At 48.6% G+C, this 8,097-nt stretch overlaps 1 long non-coding RNA gene across 1 annotated transcript; it reads left to right on the top strand.

Annotated features, from left to right (window-relative positions):
• The first annotated feature begins 1,967 nt into the window (after window positions 1–1,967).
• Window positions 1,968–2,194, top strand: LOC144740833 (uncharacterized). The gene is made up of 3 exons (XR_013589789.1): window positions 1,968–1,991; window positions 2,045–2,062; window positions 2,097–2,194. It is a non-coding gene; the product is annotated as an uncharacterized LOC144740833 (long non-coding RNA).
• Window positions 2,195–8,097: the final 5,903 nt, after the last annotated feature.

Here is an 8,097-nt window from a genome sequence, read left to right on the forward strand (position 1 = left end):
ACAGTGCGTGTGTGAACCTGCTGTGTGTGCGTGTGTGTGTGTGCAGTCATAGATGTGTGTGCGTGTGTGAGTGAGACAGTGCGTGTGTGAACCTGCTGTGTGTGCGTGTGTGTGTGTGCAGTTATAGATGTGTGTGCGTGTGTGAGTGAGACAGTGCGTGTGTGAACCTGCTGTGTGTGTGAACCTGCTGTGTGTGTGTGTGCAGTCATAGATGTGTGTGCGTGTGTGAGTGAGACAGTGCGTGTGTGAACCTGCTGTGTGTGCGTGTGTGTGTGTGCAGTTATAGATGTGTGTGCGTGTGTGAGTGAGACAGTGCGTGTGTGAACCTGCTGTGTGTGTGTGTGTGCAGTCATAGATGTGTGTGCGTGTGTGAGTGAGACAGTGCGTGTGTGAACCTGCTGTGTGTGCGTGTGTGTGTGTGCAGTTATAGATGTGTGTGCGTGTGTGAGTGAGACAGTGCGTGTGTGAACCTGCTGTGTGTGTGTGTGTGCAGTCATAGATGTGTGTGCGTGTGTGAGTGAGACAGTGCGTGTGTGAACCTGCTGTGTGTGCGTGTGTGTGTGTGCAGTCATAGATGTGTGTGCGTGTGTGAGTGAGACAGTGCGTGTGTGAACCTGCTGTGTGTGTGTGTGCAGTCATAGATGTGTGTGCGTGTGTGAGTGAGACAGTGCGTGTGTGAACCTTCTTGTGTGCGTGTGTGTGTGTGCAGTCATAGATGTGTGTGAGTGTGTGAGTGAGACAGTGCGTGTGTGAACCTTCTTGTGTGCGTGTGTGTGTGTGCAGTCATAGATGTGTGTGAGTGTGTGAGTGAGACAGTGCGTGTGTGATCCTGCTGTGTGTGTGTGCAGTCATAGATGTGTGTGCGTGTGTGAGTGAGACAGTGCGTGTGTGAACCTGCTGTGTGTGCCCGTGTGTGTGTGTAGTCATAGATGTGTGTGAGTGTGTGAGTGAGACAGTGCGTGTGTGAACCTGCTGTGTGTGTGCGTGTGTGTGTGTGTGCAGTCATAGATGTGTGTGAGTGAGACATTGCGTGTGTGAACCTGCTGTGTGTGTGCGTGTGTGTGTGTGTGTAGTCATAGATGTGTGTGCGTGTGTGAGTGAGACAGTGCGTGTGTGAACCTGCTGTGTGTGCGTGTGCAGTCATAGATGTGTGTGTGTTTGCAGTTACAGGAGTGTGTGTGCAGTCATAGATGTGTGTGTGTTTGCAGTAACAGGTGTGTGTGTGTGCAGTCATAGATGTGTGTGTGTTTGCAGTTACAGGAGTGTGTGTGCAGTCATAGATGTGTGTGTGTTTGCAGTAACAGGTGTGTGTGTGTGCAGTCATAGATGTGTGTGTGTTTGCAGTTACAGGTGTGTGTGCAGTCATAGATGCGTGTGTGTTTGCAGTAACAGGTGTGTGTTTGTGCAGTCATAGATGTGTGTGTGTTTGCAGTTACAGGAGTGTGTGTGTGCAGTCATAGATGTGTGTGTGTAGTAATATGTGTGTGTGTGCAGTCATAGATGTGTGTGTGTGTGCAGTCACATGTATGTGTGTGTGCAGTCACAGCTGTGTGTGTAGTTACAGGTGTGTGTGTAAGTTCAGTAACAGGTGTTTGTGTGTGTTCAGTACATGCGCGTGTGTGTGTAGTGCAGGGGTGTGTGTAGTTACAGCTGTGTGTGTAGTTACAGGTGTGTGTGTAGTTACAGGTGTGTGTGTAAGTTCAGTAACAGGTGTTTGTGTGTGTTCAGTACATGCGTGTGTGTGTAGTGCAGGGGTGTATGTAGTTACAGCTGTGTGTGTAGCCAGCAGTTACAGCTGTGTGTGTAGTACAGCTTTGTGTGTGTGTGTAGCGCAGGTGTGTGTGTCACAGGTGGGTGAAGTCACAGGTGTGTGTGTGTGTGTTTAGTACAGGTGTGTGTGTATGTGGTCACAAGCGTGTGTGTAGCGCAGGTGTGTGTGTGTCACAGGTGTGTGTGTACAGTGACAGGTGTGTGTGTGTACAGTGACAGGTGTGTGTGTCACAGGTGTGTGTGTGCAGTGACAGGTGTGTGTGTGTAGTGACAGGTGTGTGTGTAGTCACAGGTGTGTGTGTCACATGTGTGTGTGTGTGTCACAGGTGTGTGTGTCACATGTGTGTGTGTGTGTCACAGGTGGGTGAAGTCGCAGGTGTGTGTATGTGCAGTCACAAGTGTGTGTGTGTGTGTGTCACAGGTGTGTGTGTGTGTCACAGGTGTGTGTGCAGTCACAAGTGTGTGTGTGTGTGTGTCACAGGTGTGTGTGCAGTCACAAGTGTGTGTGTGTAGCACAGGTGTGTGTGTGTGTGTGCAGTCACAAGTGTGTGTGTGTGTCACAGGTGTGTGTGCAGTCACAAGTGTGTGTGTAGCACAGGTGTGTGTGTGTACAGTGACAGGTGTGTGTGTGTAGCACAGGTGTGTGTGTGTGTGCAGTCACAAGTGTGTGTGTGTCACAGGTGTGAGTGTAGCACAGGTGTGTGTGTGTGTGCAGTCACAAGTGTGTGTGTGTCACAAGTGTGTGTGTAGCACAGGTGTGTGTGTGTGTGTGCAGTCACAAGTGTGTGTGTGTCACAGGTGTGTGTGTGTGTGTGCAGTCACAAGTGTGTGTGTGTCACAGGTGTGTGTGTGTGTGCAGTCACAGGTGTGTGTGTGTGTGTGTGCAGTCACAAGTGTGTGAGTGTAGCACAGGTGTGTGTGTGTGTGCAGTCACAGGTGTGTGTGTGTGTTGGTTGTTGCGTGTCATGATGTGTGTGGTGGTTGTGTTGATGGGGCAGACAGTGATGTTGATGATGTACATGGGTGATGTTGATGGGGAGACAAAGGCGGCCGGGCGTGGTGCTGGCCACCCCACCCCCCTCGTGTGCCGTGCCGGCCTTCACAGGTGCTCGCTAACAGCACTTGCCCCTACAGTCTGTCAGGGCTACACGGGGGATCTTTGTGTTTGGTATAGGTGGTAATGTTGATATACAGTTGACGATAATGATGTAGATAGTGTTCGTGTTGATGATGATGATGATGGTGCTAATGATGATGTAGGCGGTCATTGAAATGATGAGAGAGTAGATTGTGGTTGATGTAGGTGATGGTGACGATGATGTAGCTCAGAAGTGGTGATGTTGGTGGTGATGATGATGTAGGCAGTGATAGTAAAGTTGTAGGTACTGATGGTGATGATGTAGATGATGATGATTATGTAGATGGTGATGTAGGCAGTGATGATGATGATGTAGGTGGTGGAGATGATGATGGAAGCAGTGATGGTGATGATGTTGGCAGTGATGATGATGAAGGCAGTGAAGGTGATGTGGGCAATGATGATGATGTCAGTGGTGGTGATGTAGGTGTTGATGATGATGATGTAGAGAGTGATGATAATGATGTAGGTGGTGATGATGATGGTGGCGGTGTTGATGATGATGATGATGGCGGTGTTGATGATGATGATGGCGGTGTTGATGATGATGATGATGTTGATGATGATGATGGCGGTGTTGATGATGATGATGATGGCGGTGTTGATGATGATGATGGTGGCGGTGTTGATGATGTTGATGATGGCGGTGTTGATGATGATGATGGTGGCGGTGTTGATGTTGATGATGGTGGTGGCGGTCTTGATGTTGATGATTGTGGCGGTGATGATGATGATGATGGTGGCGGTGTTGATGATGTTGATGATGGCGGTGTTGATGATGATGATGATGGTGGCGGTGTTGATGTTGATGATGGTGGTGGCGGTCTTGATGTTGATGATTGTGGCGGTGATGATGATGATGGTGTTGATGTTGATGATGATGGTGACACCGCTGCCCGCTTCACGTGGCCGTCTCCCAACTCTCAACCTAAACTCCCTCCTCTCTCACACCGACTCAATTGTGCATCTCCAGCCTGGCCGCCAATTACCACCACCGGAGCTTTAACGAGAGAGCCCCTTTCCTGTCCAGCCAACATCAAGGGCAGCTATTCATGCATTATGCCAGGTGACGGAGTCACGGCCAATGTCACCCCAGTGGTCTGGCACAGAGACTGCCTCTGTTCGAAGCCTCTGAGTGGAGCTATTCTGTGAGTTAATACAATTACAAATGTGGATGTATACGCGTCTCAGCCGGACGTCTCTGTGTCAATGGAAGGCTCTCTGAGTGAGTCTGTGGGTCTCTGCGTGAGTCCACGGGTCTCCGTGTGAGTCTGTGTCTCTGTGAGTGTGTATGCGTGGGGAGCGGTGGTGCAGCGGTTAGCGCTACGCTGCGCCAGAGGTGGGACAAAGTCATTGTTATGCAAGTCCAAGTCGAGTCGCAAGTCATCAAATTCATGACTCGAGTCTGACTCGAGTCCAAGTCACATGACTCGAGTCCACACCTCATAGGTGGGACAAAGTCATTGTTATGCAAGTCCAAGTCGAGTCGCAAGTCATCAAATTCATGACTCGAGTCTGACTCGAGTCCAAGTCACATGACTCGAGTCCACATCTCATAGGTGGGACAAAGTCATTGTTATGCAAGTCCAAGTCGAGTCGCAAGTCATCAAATTCATGACTCGAGTCTGACTCGAGTCCAAGTCACATGACTCGAGTCCACATCTCATAGGTGGGACAAAGTCATTGTTATGCAAGTCCAAGTCGAGTCACAAGTCATCAAATTCATGACTCGAGTCTGACTCGAGTCCAAGTCACATGACTCGAGTCCACATCTCATAGGTGGGACAAAGTCATTGTTATGCAAGTCCAAGTCGAGTCGCAAGACATCAAATTCATGACTCGAGTCTGACTCGAGTCCAAGTCACATGACTCGAGTCCACACCTCTGCGCTGCGCTACGAACCTGGCGACCCGGGTTCGATTCCCGCTCACGGCCAACGCCACCAGTGACGATTATCTGAACCGGTCGTGGGCCTCCCCTAGGTCGACTCAGCCTGAAATGAGTACCTGGTGCGGTGTGTAGTAAACATCGCCACTGGGGAGACAAAGGCGGTCGGGCGTGGTGCTGGCCACCCACCCCCTCGTGTGCCGTTCCGGCCTTCATAGGTGCTCGCTAACAGCTCTTGCCCCTACAGTCTGTTAAGGCTATACGGGGGATCTTTGTCTTTGTATATATGTGAGCCTGTGTCTCCGAACCTATGGTTCTCTGTGTCAGTCTGCGGGTCTCCATGTGAGCCTATGGAGGTCTCTGTAAATGTATTTCTATGCTTGAGTCTATGGTTCCATGTGAGATAATACAGGTCTCTTGGTGGGTTTGTAGGTCTCTGTGTGAGCCTGTGTCTATATGATAACCTATGGAGGTCTCTGTAAATGTATTTCTATGCTTGAGTCTATGTCTCCATGTGCGATAATACAGGTCTCTTGGTGGGTCTGTAGGTCTCTGTGTGAGCCTGTGTCTATATGATAACCTATGGAGGTCTCTGTAAATGTATTTCTATGCTTGAGTCTATGGTTCCATGTGAGATAATACAGGTCTCTTGGTGGGTCTGTAGGTCTCTGTGTGAGCCTGTGTCTATATGATAACCTATGGAGGTCTCTGTAAATGTATTTCTATGCTTGAGTCTATGGTTCCATGTGCGATAATACAGGTCTCTTGGTGGGTCTGTAGGTCTCTGTGTGAGCCTGTGTCTATATGATAACCTATGGAGGTCTCTGTAAATGTATTTCTATGCTTGAGTCTATGGTTCCATGTGAGATAATACAGGTCTCTTGGTGGGTCTGTAGGTCTCTGTGTGAGCCTGTGTCTATATGATAACCTATGGAGGTCTCTGTAAATGTATTTCTATGCTTGAGTCTATGGTTCCATGTGCGATAATACAGGTCTCTTGGTGGGTCTGTAGGTCTCTGTGTGAGCCTGTGTCTATATGATAACCTATGGAGGTCTCTGTAAATGTATTTCTATGCTTGAGTCTATGGTTCCATGTGAGATAATACAGGTCTCTTGGTGGGTCTGTAGGTCTCTGTGTGAGCCTGTGTCTATATGATAACCTATGGAGGTCTCTGTAAATGTATTTCTATGCTTGAGTCTATGGTTCCATGTGCGATAATACAGGTCTCTTGGTGGGTTTGTAGGTCTCTGTGTGAGCCTGTGTCTATATGATAACCTATGGAGGTCTCTGTAAATGTATTTCTATGCTTGAGTCTATGGTTCCATGTGCGATAATACAGGTCTCTTGGTGGGTCTGTAGGTCTCTGTGTGAGCCTGTGTCTATATGATAACCTATGGAGGTCTCTGTAAATGTATTTCTATGCTTGAGTCTATGATTCCATGTGCGATAATACAGGTCTCTTGGTGGGTCTGTAGGTCTCTGTGTGAGCCTGTGTCTATATGATAACCTATGGAGGTCTCTGTAAATGTATTTCTATGCTTGAGTCTATGGTTCCATGTGCGATAATACAGGTCTCTTGGTGGGTCTGTAGGTCTCTGTGTGAGCCTGTGTCTATATGATAACCTATGGAGGTCTCTGTAAATGTATTTCTATGCTTGAGTCTATGATTCCATGTGCGATAATACAGGTCTCTTGGTGGGTCTGTAGGTCTCTGTGTGAGCCTGTGTCTATATGATAACCTATGGAGGTCTCTGTAAATGTATTTCTATGCTTGAGTCTATGGTTCCATGTGCGATAATACAGGTCTCTTGGTGGGTCTGTAGGTCTCTGTGTGAGCCTGTGTCTATATGATAACCTATGGAGGTCTCTGTAAATGTATTTCTATGCTTGAGTCTATGGTTCCATGTGCGATAATACAGGTCTCTTGGTGGGTCTGTAGGTCTCTGTGTGAGCCTGTGTCTATATGATAACCTATGGAGGTCTCTGTAAATGTATTTCTATGCTTGAGTCTATGGTTCCATGTGCGATAATACAGGTCTCTTGGTGGGTCTGTAGGTCTCTGTGTGAGCCTGTGTCTATATGATAACCTATGGAGGTCTCTGTAAATGTATTTCTATGCTTGAGTCTATGGTTCCATGTGCGATAATACAGGTCTCTTGGTGGGTCTGTAGGTCTCTGTGTGAGCCTCTGTTCACTTAAAACACTAAACTGCTCTTTGTGTTTACACTATGAGACATCTCCTTTACCAGTGGCAAAATATAGTAATAGGTTTTCACCCTTTCAACTGGTACAAAAACTGACACCTTTATACAAGGCATCATGTTTGCAATAACCACAACACAAGCAGTCAAAATGCAAACAAAAAGAAACAACTTTGATAATGGTGATGATATGCACTGTCCTTGTGTGGACCAATCAACTTCAAGGACAGTGCATATCATTATCATCATCAACGTTGTTTCTTTGCATGTGCTTTTTGACTGCGTGTGTTGTGGTTATTGCAAACATGATGCCTTGTATAAAGGTGTCAGTTTTGTACCAGTTGAAAGGGTAAAAACCTACTACTACTGCTCTTTGTGTATTTAGTGTTTGTTTTCCTTCCCCTGAACACCTCCGATTAGCTAACATACATTACATGTGTGTGGCGTGCAAGTTGATACACTCCAACGTGTGTTTAGTGTCTAGATGTGACCGCTTCTCAGCACACGGACACGTGGTGCATCCAGTCATGACCCTGGACTTGAACTGGGGCTGGGAGGTCAACAGCGCGAGTGGCTGGGGTGGAAGGGAATTCCAGACTCGGGGGGAGGGGGGGAAGGGCAGTCTCTATTTCACTCTCTCCCACTTTAGGTCGGTTCAGCCTTAAATGAGTTCCTGGTGCTGTGCGTGAAACGTCAGCCATCGGGTTACCGCAATCGCACGGCCGGGTACGGGTAGCCGTTTGCGACCCTGGTGCGGCCGGGTACGGGTACGGGTAGGCCGTGAGTCACTGGTGAGTCACCGTTTGTCACTCATTTCCCAACGTCTTGTCTCTTCTCACAATTCAAGTGCCTAGAATCAACCCACCCGCGCCTGCAACATGGCTTCATCCCAGAGGTCGCAATCAGGTACCCGATACCCGTACCCTACCCGTACCCGGCCGGGTACGGGTAGGGTACGGGTACGGCTGGGTACGGGTACCCGTTTGCGACCCTGGTGCGGCCGGGTACGGGTAAGGAATCAAAACCCGTTTGCAACCTCTGCCCACCCCCCCAACCCCCGGTCCGTGAAAAAATTGTCTTCCACGAAACCGCTCCCTGGT

This window comes from Lampetra planeri, unplaced genomic scaffold (genome assembly GCF_965212315.1).
Source record: "Lampetra planeri unplaced genomic scaffold, kcLamPlan1.2.h2 scaffold_313, whole genome shotgun sequence".
Taxonomy (NCBI): Eukaryota; Metazoa; Chordata; class Hyperoartia; order Petromyzontiformes; family Petromyzontidae; genus Lampetra; species Lampetra planeri.